The following is a 21,525-nucleotide window of genomic DNA, read 5'->3' as shown; positions in this document are numbered from 1 at the left end:
CTTGTAATCCCAACGCTTTGGGAAACCAAGGCAGGAAGACCGCTTGAGCCCAGGAGTTCCAGGCTACAGTGAGCTATGATTATGCCACTGCACTCCAGCCTGGGCGACAGAGGGAAATCCTCTCTCTAAAAAATAAAATATGAAAGACTACATTTTTCTCCTTTCTTCCAAATATTTGACTTTTATTGACCTGACCACAAATAGAGTATAGCGCCCGCCCCCAACCCCACAGATGAGCTGCCATGATTTATCTTAGGACAGTTTCTCAGCCACATTCACGGACTGACCCTCTTCCCTCCCCTCATCACCTTGTGGGGAAAACAGACTTTTGTACACAACACTCATTTGACTAGGTTCTTCAGATGAAGGAGAAAAGGCATTATCACTAACAGTGTTTTAAAATATTCTGACCCTTTGTAGCCTCGAAGTTAACACTAGTTTATAGGATTTCATTGGGTCTTCACAGAGAAAGTAATCAATTTATTGACAGCCCTCAGCACAATAGGTGTCAAATCATAGTGTAATTTTCTATGTGTCTAAAAGGATTTTATTTTACTCTACTCAATGCAGCTTTTCTAGGAAAACAAAGAGCAGTCTTCCAGTTCTGTTTCCCATTCTCCTCCGTGTTCAATAAATGCCAAATATAAAAACCGTATACGAAGTTGAGCACATTTGTTTACCTGATCTTTTCATTTTTACATTTATGCTAATTGCCATCCCAGAATCTCCACTGAGTGATGTTTTTTAGGATTAGCTATTAAGACCTTGGAGTTTCAGCTCGATATTGATTCCTCCCCTGGATAAATGCTGTTCACACTTAGTAAAAAGGTCAATATTATTGCTAGTTAAGGAACAGCTAGGAGGCCTGTTCTACTGCTGACAGTCTGGATGACAGGCTTGTAAGACTTTGTTAATTCAGTATTTAATAATGTTATTAAACAAAGTCTTATTGGCCCTCCTCATCTGCAGATTATAAAATGTATAAAGACATTCACGCTAAAAATCTAACTGCTATTCTGAAGGTTAAGATACATTTATACTTATAAAAAGCTGGCTTTTTAAATGATTAAATGGTTTGCAAAAATAGTTGGTGCAGTTTAACAAAGGACAAACAACTGTTTTATCTGGAAGTGACTTGTGCTTCCAGAGACAGTATTGGAAAAATCATTTCAGTTTGTTTTCTTTCAGTAGACTTAAAGATTTCATTTGCCATCTTAATTTTAAAGCGATTTGAGATCATCCATGTGCTTGCTTCTCTTTTTCTCTTGGGTTGTTTTTCTTAAGGTCATTCCACAATTGAAATGCGTCTACAAAGAAGGGGAAAGGAGGTATCACTGTCTTGTAAAGAACTCAGAGAGGAGATTGAAAATTGTGTTTGGGGAGTAGGAATAGATTTCACCTGTTCCTTCTATCCTTCCTCTCTATTACCTGAGATAATTGAGAGTTGACTGGACTTAAATGAATAATGAATATATACCAATGCATTTTTTAATATATGAAATGAAAATGTTAGATTATTTTCAAGTACCAAAATCTCATTACATCGGTATTTTCTTAAAATATAAGCCCACCATGCTAGCAAAGTTAGTCTGAAACAAGTCAAACACCAAGTAAGCAAATGTGTGTGTGGTGGGAGAAGTGCAGGGTGGAGGAATGGGGGGCGTGTGGACAAGAGAGAAGGAGAAGAGGGAGACGTAAAGGGAGAGAGAATTAATTAAAGTAAGATTTTTTTTTACTTTAAGCATCAAGAAACATTCAGAAAACATCAAGAAGTGATTCACTTTCGCTACTTTTAAACATTTGGATGGGACTCTATTTAAGTGAATTGTTTCCAAATTTCTTCACCAGAATATGCTAAGATATACTTATAATTTATTTTTTTCCCCAATGATGCAGGATCATCTTTATAAATATTGTACAATGTAGTTCTTGGAAAATACCAAAGAATGTCCAGATATTTGCCCTTTATGGTAACTAAAGTTTGAGTAATTCTATCTGCTTTTAACAGTTTTGGCATCAGTTTTCCTCTTTTCAATGCCTCATTTCAATAGGAAGACTCTCTGATTTTCTGTATCTAAACCACTATGCATTTCAAAGCCATATAATCGGTTTGTTAGAATCATGTGCAGTGGTTAGAATTAAAAGCAGTTGTTGAGAAAGAATTTTAGAAGTTCCTATGAATGAAATGCATAAAATTTAGTCCAAGAATTTTTTGACAACTATGAAGTTCCTATGAATGAAATGCATAGAATTCAGTCTGAGAATTTTTTGACAACTATTACATTTAAAACACTCAAAATATTAATAATCCCCTTGCTTTTTCTCCTCTTCCTCCTTCTCCTTCTTCTTTTCGTTTTATTTATTTATTTATTTATTTTTAGAATTTTATTCCAATCGTTTTTGGGGAACTTCTTTTTTTCTTTTCTTCTTGGCCACAATTCATATTGACATACCATTAAATTTCAGATATGAAGGTATAAATTCTAATGAACTGACACTAAAGATTGATTATATAATATATATGTTTATAGATGTAAAAAGACAGACATAGATACCTCTATTAAAATGTATAAGTAATAAACATCTTCTATTAAGGAAAATTTATATGAGCATGTGTTTTCTTTAGTAGATTTAGGCCAGGTGGGTACTTATTTGGTTAAATCCCCATTTTAGAGATAACACTAGATTTGTGTTTAGTTGTTTATATGAAATACATGCAACATATACAAATGAAATTATGCTTAGTGTGTATACATATACTATTTTATTTATTTATTTTTGGCTAGGACTCTAAGGTAAACTATTTTATTTTTTAAAATAGGTAATACATGAACAAAATCCACAAATCCAGCCAGGCAAAGTGGCTCACACTTATAATTCCAGTACTTTGGGAGACTGAGGCAGGCAAATAACTTGAGGTCAGGAGTTCGAGACGAGCCTGGCCAACATGGTGAAACCCCATCTCTGGAATAATACAAAAAGTAGCCGGGCATGGTGTCGGGTGCCTGTAATCCCAGCTACTCAGGAGGCTGATGCAGAAGAATCACCTGAACCCAGGAGGCACAGGTTGCAGTGAGCCAAGATCATGCCCCTGCACTCCAGCCTAGGCGACAGAGTGAGACTCAGTCTCAAAAAAAAAAAAAAATCTACAAACCCTCCAGTCCTTCCACTTGTTGCCAGTTTCCTCTATATCTATATTCAGAAAATTCAAGAAACAATTGTTGAATGCTTGTTATTTCACATACTACCCTGGGTGCTGGAAACAGAAAAATTATAAGACTTGGAGTCCCTACCCTTGAAAAACTTACAAATTATGATAGAAAGTTAAATATATAAAACAGTAATAGTCCAGTTATTCATTCAATAATTATTCTTTGGGTGTCTTAAATGTATCAGGCTCAATATGACCAGCACAATAGTTGAAACATTAGTTAAGTGCTATAGAGTTGCCTTGATCTTGTACTCAATGAGAAGTAGGCTTTCCCCAAGGCTGGGAATGGGAGACAGAGAAAATTCTAGGTTAAGAAAACACCTGATAGACTTTGATAACAGAATTTCAAAGGATATCTAGTTCAATGTTTTCCATGTAAAAATTTTCAGGCTAGCAAGGCAGCTTTCTCTTTTCCCATTCACCCTTTGCCCCAGCCACTCCTTGGCAGCAATGGTTTTAGCTTGGTTCCATTTTCTTCCTATTACTTCTCTGGTTCATACAATCCATGTTATCATTTGACTCAATGGACATTGATATAGTCCAGCACTCTCATTTTATCAATGAGAAGACTGAGGCCCAGAAAAATAAAAGATATGGCCAAAGTCACCAGTTAGGTTTTTTAAAAATTAATTTGTTGTATTTTTTAGAGATGTTTTACATTCACAGCAAAATCAAGCAGAAAATACAGAGTTCCCATATATCCTCTGTCCCCACACAGGTACAACCTCCTCTGCAATCAATATCCCACAACACAGTGGTACATTTGTACAATCAATGAACCTACATTGATGACACATCATTATTACCCAAAGTCCATAGTTTACATTAGGGTTCACTCTTGTGTGTACATTCTATCAGTTTGGACAAATATATAATGACATGTATCCACCATTGTAGAACATACAGAATAGTTTAAGCGCCCTAAAAATCCTCTGTGCTCAGCCTATGCATGCCTTGCTCCCCCAAAACTGTGGCAACCATAAATCTTTACATTGTCTCCATAGTTTTGCCTTTTCCAGAATGTCATATAGTTGGAATCATATAGTATGTAGCCGTTTCAGATAGGCTTTTTTCACTCAGTAATATGTATTGAAGTGACTTCTGATATGGTTTGGCTGTGTCCCTACCCAAATCTCATCTTGAATGTAGTTCCCATAATCTCCACGTGTTATGGGAGGGACCCAGTAGGAAGGGATTTGATCATGAGGGTAGTTCCCCCATGCTGTTCTCATGATAGTGAGTGAGTTGTGATGTTGACATGACATGGTTTTATAAGTGTCTGGCATTTCCCTGCTGGCACTCATTCTCTGTCCTGCTGCCCTGTGAAGAGGTACCTTCCATCATGATTGTAAGTTTCCTGAGGCCTCCCCAGCCATGCAGAACTGTGAGTCAATTAAACCTGTTTCCTTTTTAAATTATCCAGTCTCAGGTATTTCTTCACAGCAGCGTGAGAACAGACTAATACAACTTCTGTGTCTTTTCATGGCCTGATAGGTCATTTATTTTTAGCACTGAATAATATTCCATGATTGGGATATACCACATTTAATTATTCAATCAACTACTAAAGGACACATTGGTTGTTTGCAAGTTTTGGAGAGTGTGCTTGATTTTGCAAGAAACGAACAAAGTGTTTTTCAAAGTGTCCCACTTTTCATTACCAGCAGCAATAAATGAAAGTTCCTGTTGCTCTACATTCTCACCAGCATTTGGTACCATCAGTGTTTTGGATTTTGGCCATTCTAATAGTTGTGTAGTAGTATCTCATTGCTTTAACTTGCATTTCCCAAATTATATATAATGTTGAATATCTTTTCATATGCCTACTTGCCATCTGTGTATCTTCCTTGGTGTAGTGTCTAAGATCTTTGGCCCAATTTTTAATCAGGTTGTTCATTTTCTTACTGTTGAGTTTCAGATATTCTTTGTATACTTTGGATAACAGTTCTTCATCAGCTGTGTCTTCTGCAAAATATCTTCCAGTCTGTGGCTTCTCTTTTCATTATCTTGACACTGTCTTTTGCAGAGCAAAATATTTTAAGTTTAGTAAATCCCAGCTTATCAATTCTTTCTTGATCATATTTATTGATAAAGGCATGGATGATGGTCTTTGGTGTTGTATCTAATAAGTCATTGCCAGACCCAAGGTCACTGAGATTTTCTCTTGTGTTATCTACTAGGAGTTTTACAGTTTTACACTTTATATATAGGTCCCTGACCCATTTTTAGTTAATTTTTGTGAACATTGTGAGGTGTGTGTCTAGACTGATTTTTTTTGTATGTGGATGTCCAGTTGTTCCAGCATTGTTGAAAAGAATATCTTTGCTCCACTGTATTGCTTTTGCTCCGTTGTTGAAGATCAGCAAGCTATAATTATATAGATTTGTTTCTCAACTTTCTCTTCTGTTCCATAGATATATTTGTCTATTCTTTCACCAACACCACACTTTCTTGATTACTGTGGCTTTCTAGTAAGTCTTGAAGTTGAATAGCATCAGTTCTCTGACTTTGCTCTTCTTCTTTAATATTCTGGATATTTTTTTCCATATAAACTTTAGAATCAGTTTGTCAATTCTAAGTTATACACAAAAAAACTTGCTAAGATTTAATTGCAGTTGAATTGAATCTATGGATCAAGTTGGGAAGAACTGACATCTTGAAAATATTTATTCTTCTTATCCATGAGTAATTTCTCCATTTATATATTTCTTCTTTGATATCTTAAATCAGAGTTTTGTAGCTTTAAACCTAAGTACTTCATTTTTTAGGTGCTAATGTATGTGATAATGCATTTTTATTTTCAAATTAATGTGCTGTTAATTGCTGCTATATAGAAAAGTGATCAATTTTTGCATATTAAACTTGTTTCCTGCAAACTTGTTATAATTATAATTATAATGATTATCATTAATCACTTACTAATTCCAGGTCTTTTTGTCAGTTCTTTCAGATTCTGTGCAGACAATCATGTCACCCATGAACAGAGACAGTATCATTTCTTCATTCCCAATCAACATACATTTTATTTGCCTTTCTTGTCTTATTGCATTAGCTAGTACTTCAAGTACAATGATGAAAAGCAGTAGTTAGAGAGGACAGGCTTGCTTTGTTCCTGATCTTAGTGGGAAAGCTTCAAGTTTCTCACCATGAAGTATAATGTTAGCTGTAGGGTCTTTTTGTTGTTGTTGTAGATTTTTAAATTTTATTATTTATGTTTTTAGAGATGGGGGTCTAGCTATGTTGGCCAAGTTGATCTTGAACTCCTGGCCCCAAGCATCGCACCCTTCTTGGCCTCCTAAAGTTCTGGGATTACAGGCATGAGCCTGTAATTGTGCCAGGTCCCCCCACCTGACCATTTTTTGTAGATTTTTAAGAATTGAGAACGTTTCTCACTGTTCCTAGTTTACTGAGAGTTTTTCATTATGAATAGGTGTTAGATTTTATCATATGTCTTTTCTGCATCTATGAAAATGATCACGTAAATTTTCTTCTTTAGCTTGTCAATGCGATGGATTACACTAATTGATTGTTGAACCAGCCTTACATACCTGGGATAAACCCCACTAGGATGTGGTATATAATACTGTTTATACATTGTTGGGTTTGATTTGCTAATACTTTGTTGAAGATTTTTGTCTCTATGCTCATGAGAGATTTGATCTGTAGCTTGTTGAAAGGCAGACATAATGTCCTGGGTACAAAAGAACTGCAAAAATTAGGCCTTTAGCAATGTGGTGGTCAGGTGTCAGGGGAGAGGAAGCATTCTGTAGTCCCATGACAGGGTCTCAGTCTTTCAGTAAGTCTGTGCCTTTGGACTGGAACTGTTGTCACCAATGCTTCTCAGTCCTCCCTCCCTTGGGTGGGAGAGAATGATTGGAGGGCGCTAGAGATGAGTATTTCCCTTCCCCCAGGTAGATAAGGCTCTGACTAAATTCCAGCAAGTTAGGATCTGGTAAAAGTTTCTCCTGAGGGCAGAACTTGTTAAGAAAAACAAAATGCTCTGATATATTTCGAAATGGCTCCTTTTCCTCTCTCCCTTCTGGAAACACAAAGAAATATTTCTCCTATATTCACCAGGAAGGCCTGGTAGAGCTCTTAAAACTCACAAGTGTGAAGACCCCCATGACTGAGTCTCCCTGGAGTTTTTATCTCTCAGACTTGTCCACATGGAGCCTTCAGCAATTCATCAGTTACTGTTCAGGTTTACTTCCCTGGCACTGGTTCCAGCAGAGGTTTCTGCAGGTGGGTTTCTGCTCCACAGATACAGAGAATCACAATTCTCTTGTTTCTCTCTCCAAATTTTGGGGCAGCAGCTTTCCCTGTGACCTCCCTTCTTTGAGGGACCTAAAAAAGTGGTTGATTTTCAGTTCATTCAGTGTTTTTCTCTTGTTAGGACAGAGTGGAGACTTCTAAGCTCCTTAAATGGCAGATCAGAAACTATGGAAAAAAACACAGTTTATTTCATTTTAGATAGGGTCTTGCTCTGTCATCCAGGCTGGAGTGCAGTGACATGATCAAGACTCCCTGCAGCCTCAAACTCCTGGGCTCAAGCAATCCTCCCACCTCAGCTCCCCAAGTAACTGGCAATGCAAGTACATACCACTGTGCCTCGTTAATTTTATAATTTTTTGTACAAACATGGTCTCCATGTGTTGCCCAAGCCGGTCTCAAACTCCTAGACTGAAGTGATCCTCCTGCCTCAGCCTCTCAAATTGCTGGGATTCTAAAATTGTGAGTCCACTGACAGTTTTTTCATTACCACACAAATACACACATGTATGCACAGACACACACACACACACACACACACACACACACTCCTTTCTCTTCTTTAGTTTTGGACAGTCCCTTGAAGAGAGGTTCAGGCACTGAACCTTTCTGTATTTCGATGTGCTTAGATACACAATTCCTTACCATTGTGTTAAATGCCTACAGTACTTAATATAGTCACATGCTATACAGGTTTGTAGCCTAGGAGCCATAGGCCCTACCATATGGCCCAGATGTATAGTAGGCCGTACTATCTAGGTTTGTGTAATTGCACTCTGTGATGTTTACACAATGATGAAATGACCTAAGGAGGCATTTCTCAGAATGTATCTCTGCCATGCGATGCACAACTATACATATGTACATACACATATGTGTGTTGTGTACATATAGAAGTGTGTGTATATACACATGTATTTGTATGTATGCATATATGTATATGTGTATGTATACATATATGTAACAAATAGGTAAATTATCTAGAATGTTATAAAGTAATAAGAGCTATGAAAATATATTTGCGACAAAGCAGGGTGTGTGGGATCAGTACTGGTGGTTGGAAGAAGGGTCATTTGCAATTTTAAAAAGGGTAGTCAAATGAAACTTCCTTGAGAAAAGGAAATTTGAATACAGACTTCAAGGAAGTCATAAAAAGAAGTGAGGGGGTGCATGAAAACTGTTCTGAGCAAGTGAGTAGCCAGTGTCCGGTACCAAGTATGCCTGACGTGTTCAAGGGAGAGTAAGCAGACCAGGATTCTCGGAGTGTAATAAAAATGGAGGAAGGTTCTAGAAGTGGAGGTCAAAGGGGTAACAGAGGATCAGATCATGCAAGACCTAGTAAGATATTACAGGACCATGGCTTTCGCTCTGACTGACTTGTATATGTATTGCAGGATTTTGATCAAAGGCATGCCATGCTCTGACTTACATTTTATTTTTATTTAATTTTTTTTTTTTTTTTTGAGATGGAGTCTCGCACTGTTGCCCAGGCTGGAGTGCAGTGGCATGATCTCAGTTCACTGCAACCTCCGCCCTCCAGGTTCAAGTGATTACCCTGGCTCAGCCTGCTGAGTAGCTGGGATTACAGGCACCCACCACCACACCTGGCTAACTTTTGTATTTTTAGTAGACAGGGTTTCACCATGTTGGCCAGGCTGGTCTCGAACTACTGATCAAGTGATCCACCCATCTCGGCATCCCAAAGTGCTGGGATTGCAGACGTTAGCCAACCCGCCTGGCCTCTGAGTCACATTTTAAAAGGTGCACTCTGGCTTCTGGATTGAGAATATAGACAATAAGGAGGCAGGTGTAGATATAATGAGAGTAGTTGGGCTATTGCAATAACATAGGCAAAAAAATGATGGTGGCTAAGGATAATAACTATGGAAGTGGTAATACTAGGTTAGATTCTGGATATGCTTTTAATGTACAGCTAAAGACCACTTCAATAAAGACCACTGCAATAAAGCTAATATCACAATAACGTGAGTCACATCATTTCTTTTGGTCTCCCAGTGCATATAAAAGTTATGTTTACACTATACTATTAAATGTTTAATAGCATTATGTCTAAAAAACAATGTACATACCTTAATTTTTTAATTTTATTGCTAAAAAATTCTAAAGATCATTTGAGCCTTTAGCAAGTCATAATATTTTTGCTGGTGGAGAGTCTTGCCTCAGTGTTCATGGCTAGTGACTAACCAGGGTGGTAGGTGCAGAAGGTTGGGGTGATTGTGGCAATGTATTAAAATAAGACAACAGTGAGGTTGCCCCATTGATTACTTCTTCCTTTCACAAGAGATTTCTCCATAGTGTGTGATGCTATTTGATAGCATTTTACCTATAGCAGAGCTTCTTTCAAAATTGGAGTCAATCCTCTCAAACCTTTCCACTGCTTTATTAACTAAGTGTGTGGAATATTGTAAATCCTTTATTGTCATTTTGACAATGTTCACAACATCTTCACCAGGAGTAAATTTCCTCTCAAGAAACGACTTTCTTTGCTCTTCCATAAGAAGCAACTCCTTATCTGTTCAAGTTTGATGATGAGATTGCAGCAATGCAGTCTCATCTTCAGCCTCCACTTCTATTTCTCTTTAATTTCTACTACGTCTGCAGTGACTTACTCCACTGAAGTCTTGAAATGCTCGAAGTCATCCATAAGGGTTGGAATCAACTTCTTTCAAACTCCTGTTAATGTTGACCTCCTCCCAAATGTTCTTAATAGGATCTAGAATGGCGAAGTTTTTCCAGAAGGTTTTCAACTGACTTCGTCCAGATCCATCAGAGGAATCACAATCTATGGCAGTGACAGTCTTGCAAAATGTATTTCTTAAATCATAAGACTTGAAAGTTGAAATTACTCCTTGACTGATGGACTGCAGAATGGATGTGGTATTAGCAGGCATGAAAAAACATTTATCTCTTGTGCATCTCCATCAGAGCTCTTGGGTGACCAGGTATGTTATCAGTGAATGGTCATATTTTGAAAGGCATCATTTTTTCTGAGCAGTAGGTCTCAACAGTGGTCTCACAATTTCCAATAAACCATGGTGTAAACAGATGTGCTGTCATCCAGGTTTTATTCCTTTTGCAGAACACAGGCAGAGTAAATTTAGCATAATGTTAAAGGCCTTAGGAATTTTGGAATGATAAATGAATGAAAAACTTCAAGTAACTAGCTGCATTAGCTCCTTAGAAGAGAGTCAGCCTGTCCTCTGAAGCTTGAAAGCCAGGCACTGAATTCTCTCTGGCTATGAAAGTCCGAGGTGGCATCATCTTCCCATGCACAGCTGTTTTCATCCACATTGAAAATCTGTTGTTTAGTGTAGTCTTCATCAATGACCTCAGCTAGACCTTCTGGATAACCTGTTGTAGCTTCTCCATCAGCACTTGCTGCTTCACCTTGTACTTCTATGTCATGGAAGTGGTTTCTTTCCTTAAACCAGCTTCTTGAACCAACCTCTGCTAGCTTCACATTTTTCTACTGCAACTTCCTTGTCTCTCTCAGCCTTCTTCAAATTGAAGAAATGTATGGCCTTGCTCTGGACTAGGCTTTGGCTTAAGGGAATTTTGTGGCTGGTCTTTTGTTGTTGTTGTTGTTTCTGTTTTTTCCTATCCAGACCACTACAACATTCTCTGTATCAGCAGGGAAGCTGTTTCACTTTTTTATTATTCATGAGTTTTCACTGGAGTAGCACTTTTTATTTCCTTTAAGAACTTTTCCTTTTTATTCTTAACTTGACTAACTTTGGCACAAGAGACTCAGCTTTTGACTGATTTTGCTTTGTACCTGCCTTCCTCACTAAGCTTAATCATTTCTAGCTTTTGACGTAAGTGAGAGATGTGCAACTCTTCCTTTCGCTTGAACACTTAGAGACCATTGCAGGGTTAATAACTAGCCTAAAGACAATATTCTTGTGTCTCAGGGACTAGATGGGCCTGAGAAGAGGGAGAGAGATGGGGAAGCAGCCAATCAGTGGAGTAATCAGAACACACAACATTTATTGATGAAGTGTGCAGTCTTATATGGGCATGGCTCATAGCACCCCAAACAATTACAACAGTAACATCAAAGATCACAGATCACCATAACAGATATAATAATCATGAAAAATGTGAAATGTTGCTATAATTACCAAACTGTGACACAGAGACATGAAGTGAGTACATGCTGCTGGAAAAATGGTGCCATTAGACTTGCTCAACTTAGGGTTACCACAAACTTTCAATTTGTAAATATGTGATTTCTGCAAAGAACAATAAAACAAGTACACCTATATTTCCTGATTAATTAGAGGAGAAGAGTGACAGCGTAGGGGAGTCAAATAAGATCACCAAGGGTTTTGTCTGGAATAACTTGAAGTGTTGGCGCTGCCATTGACTGAGATGGGAAAGACTGCAGAAGGAGTTAGTTTTAGAGTTCAAGAGTTTTTATTTCAAACTACCCATTTATTTGTGTATTTATTATTTTTATTTATTTATTTATTTATTTTGAGACGGAGTCTTGCTCTGTCATCCAGGCTGGAGTGCAATGGCCTGATCTTGGCACACTGCAACCTCCGCCTCCTGGGTTCGAACAATTCTCCCGCCTCAGCCTCCCAAGTAGCTGGGACTACAAGTGCACGCCACCATGCCCGGCTAATTTTTGTATTTTCAGTAGAGATGGGGTTTCACCATATTGGTCAGGCTGGTCTCAAACTCCTTACCTCAGGTGAGCCACCCGCCTTGGCCTCCCAAAGTGCTGGGATTACAGGCATAAGCCACAGCACCCTGCTGAAACTACCCATTTAGACAATCAAGTGGAAAAGTTGAGTAGATAATTTCATATGTGAATCTGAAGTTAAGAAGAGAAAGAGAGATCTGAACTGGAAATGTAAGTATAGGAGATGTCAGCATATAACCTGCACTTAAAGCCGCAAGACTAGGGTGTTGTTCACCAAGGGAGTGAGTCTAGAAAAATTAAGAAAGAACAAAGGCTGAGCCCTGGGGCAACACTAAAACTGTGAGAATAAGAATCAGTGAAGGAGGCTGAAAAGGAGTGGCCAGTGAAGTAGAAAAATCAGGAGAGAACGGTGTCCAGAAAGCCAAATGAAGGAAAGTGTGCAGGCGGAGGAAGTGAGAAGCTGTGACCTGATGGATTCAAGTATGATAAGTCCCCTCCCACTTTTTTGCAGTTTCACTTCCTGATGTTTCAGTTCAACTGCAGTCAACTACAGTCTGAATATATTTAATAGAAAGTTCCAGAAATAAACAATTCATGAGTTTTAAATGGCACACTGGTCAGAGCAGTGGGATGAAATCTCACTGTCCAGCTAGGGTGGTGAATCTTCCCGTTGTCCACACTGTCTATGCTACTCACCCCTTCCGTCTCGGTTATCAGATCAACTGTTGTGGTATCGCAGTGCTTCTGTTCAAGTCACCCTTATTTTACTTACTGATGGCCCCCAAGTGTGCAAGTAGTCAGGCTAGCAATTCAGATCTGCCAAAGAGAAACCGCAAAGTGCTTCCTTTAACATAGGATCCATAGGATTTGGTAATAATCCCAGTTTCAGGCATCTACTGGGGTCTTGAAACTTATTCCCTGTGGATAAGGGGGAATGCCACTGTAAAATGAAGGCTTAAAATTGACCTTAGGATTTAGCAGCATGGAGATCTTGGGCCATCTTGACAAAACTGGTTTCTGTGGAATGGTGATGATAAAACTTTCATTGGATTTAAAGGAGATGAGAGTAGAACATTTAGAAACATCCAGCATAGGCAAGCCCTTCAAGGAGTTTTCCTAAAAAAGAGTAAATAAAGAAAGTAAAATAAAATAAAACAAAAAAGAGGGAGTAGCTGACGGGGAAATCAAGAAAAAGTCCCCGCTCCTTGCCTTTTTTAACTTTAAAGATAGAAGTAATAACTAACCGCTGGAGATGTTGGGAATGAGTCCATAGGGGCCAAAAATAAATGAAAATACAGAGCATAAAATTGCTGGTAGCAAAATATGACAATGCAATTTGGGGGATTTGAAAGCGTATGTCTAAAATACATATTTAAATTAACAAGTAACAAAGGAATGCCTACTCTAATTCACCCTTTTTCTTTGCATCCCATTCAAACTTCTGACCCACTTAAAAAATGATACCAGATAAGTATTTCTGTCTTATCTGATTAAAACAATTAGTACTAAAATGTGTATCAGGCTGAACATCCCACCTAAAGTCCATATTATTTTTACATATCTGCAATAAAATGAATCTCTAATTGGAAGATATTTTTGAGTGGCATTTTCTGACCACTTGAGACATGACTCATTCCATATTTAGTTTTTCAGAGAGTAAGTAGGTTGAATCAGCATTATTATCCACAGTCAAAATGCCCCAAAGTCAGTCGTAGATCCCAGAGATGTACAAAAAACCTGTAATGTGAAAACAAGGTCACGCTCCTCCACCACACCTAGGGCTAAACCCATTTCCACCTGTAAGAGATGCAGGGCACACTCTCATCAGAGTCTATTTCCACAAAATAATAGTCTCTTTGTAATACCGAGGAGTCAGGCTGAAAATAGAAGTTAGGTGCTTTAAAATGAAGAATGCTCTGGCTTGGGCGCAGATTTAGACAGGTGGATTCAGATGCTGCTTACTGAAGAACTCTCTTTTGGTGAAGCAAAACATCTTCAATCCAGAAGTATGTTTGGCCTCTAACATGATCTTCTTGCTGTGCCTATGAAAACCTGTTGGACTCTGAGTCAGACTTGCCTAAGCCTGCCCCATATGCACATGTATAAAATGGTGGTGCTTTTCTCCTGTCTGAATCACATTGCTACACTATCCATTGACTCACCCTACCCACAAAAAGAGTTGAACTGAAAAAAGAACTCCAAGCAAAACTTTACCTGGCTGACTATGCCTATGGTCTGTGAGTCACCAAAAATTTTAACTATGGACTTGACCTTACTAGCCCAGAGAAGCCCAAGAACTCCCCATCCCCACTCCATCCTCAACACAGACTTTCCTGAGGGACTGGAGCTAGCATAGTACATCACATTGCATGGCCACAAATCACCAATCTACCTTTGCAAAGTGTGGCTTTCTTAAGGTGTAGCATGCATACGTATAAATGTATATGTGGTATTTAACACAGGTTAATGAGATCAACCCCAAGTGAGTTTTCTGTAGGACATCATATACTGCAATTATGCATAAAGTTATGTTAAAATATAGGGACTTTCCATGTATATGATTAAATAAAAATGATTTTAAAAATATTTATCCACATGAGCTGCCTTATACATTTCTTAAGAATGTGTGTGCAAAGGGTTAATATTACATGTAAGGTAGACATCTAATGGGTAAATTTAAAAGCAGCTAAAAACATAGCATCCTGTGTATAACTTTCATAATTGTGCGTTCCTCCAGAGATAATGGATATCATTATCAGCAGCGCCTGTCCTAGGAAACTTGGCAAGGTTATGATTGTTTGTTACAGCTTTGGTTATATTAACATACACATTAATATTTATAAATATTTGATGTCATGTTAATTTTTCATATAAGATGATTTATGTAATGTTGCTGTGCCCTGTTAGAGGGCATTTGCAATACGCTTCAAAAGGGAACTGAATTGATGTATGTTCTTTAAGGGAACTTGCCTATATATCATGGTTCTTACGATGCATTATTCTGAACAAAAGTATTTCAAAATAAATTATGTGAATTGTGGATTTACTCCATTAACATTTTAAATAAAACATAAAGGAAAAGATCATGCTGAAACTATTTGCTGCATTTTAAAAGGAGCTCTGTTCTCTTGGAGCAGAACAAAGTTTACTGAAAGACTCTTTCAAAACTGGAGTTATCAAGCAAGCAATGTTTTTGCAATTTTGTTTTAAATAATATATAGTCTATATAGCATGCAAACTAGGATATTCAGAAAAGTTTATATACTTGGGATGGAAAAAAAATCGTAATGTTCTTGTTTCCCTTTGTCAATTTTCTTTTGCTAAAGTATATTTTACTGTGACCAAATTTGGACATTAAGGAAATTAAATATAAGTTCAGCAGGATATGTATAATAAATAAATCAAAAAGTTATTAAATGAATATTTGCTTTAGGTGAAAAAATTAATTTCTTTATAGGAAGTTTAATAGGTTTGTTTAGTATTATAGTAATGCTTTATAATATAGTTCATTGGTTCACATAACCAAATCATATTATTAATGATGTTTTACTTTGTTTTGGTCAAAAGGATAAAATATTTTATGTAAAAATCTGTGGAAAAAATGCAGAAACACTATTTTATATGGTAATCCATTTTCCAATTGTAATGGATGTTACCTTATCCTTTTTTTTTCTATGTAGGCATTTTTTAAAGTATCATCTTGTAGTTATGCTATTAGCATATGAACTATTAATAACATTTGAGTTTTGTACTTGTTTCTTTCTTTCTTTTATTATGTTTTAGTTTTTTAAGAGATGGGTCTCGCTGTGTTGCCTGGATTGGTCTTGAACTCCTGCACTCAAGTGATCCTCCTACTACAGCTTCCCAAAGTGCTGGGATTACAAACATGAGCCATTGATGCTGGGATTACAGGCATGAGCCACCAGTGCCTGGCCTGTACTTGTTTCTTTTCAACAATTTTAACTAGCCCTTCTATTGTTCCTTTTTCCCTATTAAGATTTGAGTTTTCTTTAAAGTGAACAATTCATTATTAACTTACTGTTCTTTTTTTCATGTCTCTAAAACGACACATCACCCTGTGGTATAACACTAAGAACGAAGTTAGTAAATTTGAGAATTTTGGAAATCCTCCTTTAAAATATATAACTGGAATTGAATATTTTCTCCTAAATTTATCATCAAATAAGTAATCATTGTTACTTTTCACTTCATCCCTGGCACTGTACTAAATCTTCATATAACTCAAAAAATCAATTTCAGAAATTACCTTTGATTTGGCATTACAGAAGTTGGTTTGTTATTACTATCCAGTTTCACAAAATCGACAATTAATTTGAGCAAAATGTAATAGACATTTTTCTCTCATATTTTCACACTCAAATTAATTCTATCATCAAAATTATTCACATTCCAAAAAAAATTAAAGCAGGTCATGAGGGAAGAAAATGCCTTAATTTGAGGCCACCCAGAAAGATCGATGGCAACAAAGCATGGAAAAAGGTGGGAATAGGGTTACATCCTGAAGCAACAGATAGCTAGCATTGTGCAAAGTATATGACTATTAAATCGTTTTAAATTCACATAATAAATATCATGTGAAAAAATGTTGCTAATGCACATAGTCACAAACAGCAGTCAGCAGTAGATAAATTGTGTTAAGTATAAATGATTTGAATTAATACCTACAGATATTTAGCTTAGAATATTTATAATACACACATGGCAATCTATTTATATTTCATAATATATAATACAAGGAGAAGGAAAATATGAGAAACATGGTATTTTTCGAGTATCACAAATCTGTGTTGTCAAATATGAATCAGAATTTACTCTTCAGAATTCCTGCTTCCTGAATGAAGAAGAATCAAAAATTTAGAAGGTGTAGGATTCTATATGATCAAAATGTTACAAAGCATAGTAACTGAAATTATCAAACATATCAGCAGAACCACCTTCCTTGAAAGAATATAATAGATCACCCATTAAGAAAAAAACAGAAATTAAAAGCTTTAGGTGTCAAAAGATAGGTAATTAGGAAAGGACGATCAAAGAGTGGATTCCACAAAAAGGTTAGTGTTGTACTTTATGTTGCTGAAATAAGCCTTTTGGCAATTGATGTATAAGTAATCAAATTAAAAGTTTTCCATCTTACACTGATTCTTTTATAGGTAAAAGTATGCATTAGGTAAATAATAAATTAAGAAAAAGAAGGTCAATGTTCAATTGCAGTGTTTTAAAAGCGTCTTCCTTAAGATTATATGCACCCAAGAGACAATTAGCTTAAAACTATAACACTATAGTAGGAGAAAGAGATCTAGATACACAGACACATGCATATACACATAGATACACAAATAGATAAGTATATGTGAGCGTATCTCCAAATACAGTATACAAATCTATATTGAGTTGGCTACTATTGTTCTTACTGTAAAGTTTCTAACGTAGTCGTAAAATTGCAAGGAAGTTAAAATGTCAGAATAGTTTACCACTCCAAATTAGATTGCGATATTTTATCTAAATCTAGGCAAAGCCAACTCTTTTTAAAAATATTCTTCAGAGAGAGGGTAGTCTCAGATATTATAACTACAAAAATAATGTGCAATTTAATTTAAATCTAGATTTTTATATTTAGAGAAAATTTAGTTATAGAGTTAAAGAAATTATGACATTTCTAAATAAAGGGTTTACTGAATTAAAATACTATACTGCAAAGTAATTTTTTAGGTGAATGTGGCATAAATTCCATTAGTGGGGTTCTCACCAAAATCTGATATCTAAAAAGAAAACTCATAGCAGATCAATACTAGTAAGATAAATAGATCAAACTTACATACATACAAATCACATTTCTTTTTATCGCTGATTAATACTTAGTAATACATTATTAACAGTCATGAAAACCATTGTACTATGTGTTTAAGTGACAGTGCAATAAATTAAGGCTTCACATCAAACCCCATGTAGGCCACTTTTGGAGGTATCTGCTTCACTGGTCAGAGACATTTCCCTCAGTCAGTGTGCACATTTTCATTACCAAGTAAAAGAAGTAGTTGTTGAATGAGCTGGAATGGCTCAACATAACATATTACCACAAAAAGAAAACAAACATTTATAAATCCTGTATGCTTTTTTTATTTCATCTTTGGATCTGGACAGTTGGTATTAGATAAAATGTTTAAGACGAAGCTGAAAGATTGTAGCATCATTTCACACAAATTACATTATATTTATTTTGAATTTTTCCTACGTAAGCTGAACTAGAAGAAAATAATTGGTTAGATAAATGAGAGATCAATTAACAATAAACTCTAACCCTCTAAAGTTTAAACATTCTGTCTCATTTGATTCTCTTAATATCTTAAGAGAAGCTGATAGAGGACTATTACTTCTTGTGTGGCAGATTTAACCCCAGGATGAAATGAAATTCTTATTTGATAACAGTTCAGTTTGTTGGTGATAATGGCGACCCTTGGTATTTCAAGTGGGTTTTTGGCCAGGTCATCTGCATAAGTGAATCTAAACTACTTATTTCAATAGACCTCTCTTATATAAACTGTGTTAACGTAAACACTAAACTCTAAATGTAGTGGGGGAGGTTGGGGTGTGCAGAACGAACAGACTGCTTTCTACAATTTAACCCTGAACATATGGCATGTCCATACATGTAAAATTAATGTGCCCAGTACAATCAATCATTTAATAGTTTATCAGTCATTGCAGATCATGGCAAAATATGTTTGGCCACACTACTATGCATCTGTTAGAAGATAAACCTAAATGGATAAAATGAGTTCAGGTCATAGTTCATTTTTCTTTCTGTTTATGATTATGAATTTGTTATTTTACTAAATCTTTTGTTAAATAAAAAAAAACCTCACCCATGATTAGCATTGATTTATTTTATGTTCATTTTAGATTTGATATTAGCATTTTTATCATGAATATATCATATCCATAAAAAGGCAAAGATACTGGGTTTACTTTCTGCTCTGGTTTCAGTTATTTATATTAAATTCTGCCTTTAGGAAGAGTTATGTGTAACCATTTTAGGGTTAATCTGTCACTGCCTGATTAAGTATGAAAGGAAACCATTCAAAAGTCACAAGAATGAAATGTAACAGAATGCACAAGGGGTCAATAAGGATGTGTATTTTTCCTTCCACTGTGATCTATTGCTATTCAGAACAATTGATTAGACAGGTTCATTATTGTTTTGCAACCACAAATAAACCATTATTATCTGCCATTCACTCCCTAAGGTGTTCTAGTGGACAGTTTTTCAATGATTTGTGATTTCAAATAGCAACAAACTCACAATTCACCTTGTTTAACTTCCCTGATATTCAAAGAGGGGTAGCAACTTCTACAAGCTAAACACTGGAGCAGCTACAGCCTTCCTGGAAATTTTTTATCAGACAAATGTTTATCACACCCAAACTGTGCTCAGTCCTTAATACAGTGATTTTACTTTATCCCGAATAGATTAATAATGGAGGAGGGAACCATCTTTCTGGAGCTGAAATCTTCTGTAAGTCTAGCCTTCAATCATCATTCAAAAAGATGTGCTGAGGGTTGCATATAACGTTATTTAGAGAAATTGATAAAGGAATTATAAAATGCATTATAGGCCAGCCGCGGTGGCTCACGCCTGTAATCCCAGCACTTTGGGAGGATGAGGCGGGTGGATCACAAGGTCAGGAGTTCAAGACCAGCCTAGCCAACATGGTGAAACCACGTCTCTACTGAAAAAAAAAAAAAAAAAAAATTAGCCAGACCTGGCGGTGAGTGCCTGTAATCCTAGCCACTCGGGAGGCTGAGGCAGAGAATTCCTTGAACCTGGGAGGTGGAGGTTGCAGTGAGCTGAGATCACGCCACTGCACTCCAGCCTGGGCGACAGAGCGAGAATCTGTCTCAAAAAAAAAAAAAAATGTGTTATATTAGGAGCAATTTTATTGTAAATCTGTACAACATATAAAACAAAGGAAGATGAGCAAAATTGCTGTGGAACAGGACCTAAAGTTTTGTCAAGTTCAATTTTTTCATATTATAAAATGACTTTTCTCAAAAGCAGACTCAAGCAATAAAGTATTTTCTTTGTGGAATTCACATTGGGGTATATATGTGTTCTTAAGAGGCATCGCCCTTTCATTAAACTCTAGTTCATAGTTCTGTGTATGTGTGTATGATTTTATATGTGCGTAACTAACATGATCAGAGCAGGTTCTATTCCTCCTAGAAATATGTGTCATTCTTAGTGTTTGGGCTCTGGAAAAAGATTAATTAATCCTGGCTTTTCTACTTACATTGGACAAATTACTCACTTTTCAATGTATGATCTTTAAAATGAGGAAAATAATAGTAACGACTTTTGAAGTTGTTATGAGGACCACATGAGACAATGTGTGTTATGTGGTAGGCACGTTGTCTGCAAGAAAACATGCATGTAGACCAGGCGAGTCAGGAGGAGGAGGGAAAATAGAATGCAGACCAGGTAATTGCAGTAGTCAAGACAACATAAAAAGAAAGACTTGTTTCTATGCTTTTCCCACTACTTATAATAAGGACTTTAAATCTGCAATATAAGAGAAAACAGGGTCGCATCCTTAAGTGTAATCATAGTACTTCGTTAAAAGTCACATCCTTCAGAGACAAGTAATTGCAAAAGAAGGAAGTGAAGATGGCAGGATAGTGATAATGCTTTATGTTAAAAATGTAAGGGCTTTCAGCATAAGCAACGCTTATGAAAACCATCCTAGAAATAGCATGGGATGCTGACCTGTAAATGCCTAGCTTCCAAATAAAGCTCTTAATTTGTTTTGATATATTTATTCGGGATTTCTATTAAAGGCTACACAAGTTGAGTTAGTTTCTATTCCACTTCACAAACAACATTCTTTAATTTCTGATAATAAATAGAACTAATACATATTTAAAGGTTCATCCCAAAATTTATATAATTCTAGAATCATATATAAAATATTAAACAAGATAGCCAGCAAAAATTTGTATACAGTGTTCCAAGTAATAAAATACATAGAAAATGCCATCTCAGTTTATAACATTGATTTTATGACTCTTAGAAAATATAATCCAAAATTGAATTTTGAAGTGTCACTGAATCTTCAGCTGGAATTTCTCCTGGCAGATACTCTCACCCTCTTCATTTTGTGAATTTTGATTTCTTTCTTAAGTGGGAATGTGTCAATCCTGAAAATAATTCCACTACAGTTATTTGCAACAACTTCTTTTTAATAGGGAAATGTTAAAACTGAAATATATATTTACTTTATGAAAAATATTTAACCCAGGGCAATGTTTCTCAAACTTCCCTTTGAGTAAGAATGTTCTGGAAGAGTTGTTTAAAATGCTA

The 21,525-nt window shown here is 36.3% G+C and overlaps 1 protein-coding gene and 1 long non-coding RNA gene across 10 annotated transcripts in view; one reads left to right on the top strand and one right to left on the bottom strand.

Moving 5' to 3' along the window:
- The window catches only part of TENM3 (teneurin transmembrane protein 3), a 1,346,134-nt gene that overhangs the window by 665,013 nt on the left and 659,596 nt on the right, over positions 1-21,525 (top strand). The gene's annotated exons all lie outside the window — the stretch shown is intronic.
- The window catches only part of LOC108585825, a 31,778-nt gene continuing 10,415 nt past the window's right edge, over positions 163-21,525 (bottom strand). The window contains exons 2-3 of one of the 2 annotated variants that reach the window (XR_002521889.2): positions 12,846-13,265; positions 163-1,307 (exon numbers count right to left, since the gene is read on the bottom strand). This is a non-coding gene — a long non-coding RNA (uncharacterized LOC108585825). Of the gene's footprint in view, positions 1,308-12,160; positions 13,266-21,525 lie in introns of those variants that run through there. The other variant, XR_002521890.2, reaches the window with a different exon arrangement.

The sequence above is a fragment of the Papio anubis genome, chromosome 3 (assembly GCF_008728515.1).
Source record: "Papio anubis isolate 15944 chromosome 3, Panubis1.0, whole genome shotgun sequence".
Classification (NCBI taxonomy): domain Eukaryota; kingdom Metazoa; phylum Chordata; class Mammalia; order Primates; family Cercopithecidae; genus Papio; species Papio anubis.
This window is presented reverse-complemented; position numbering and strand designations above follow the sequence as displayed.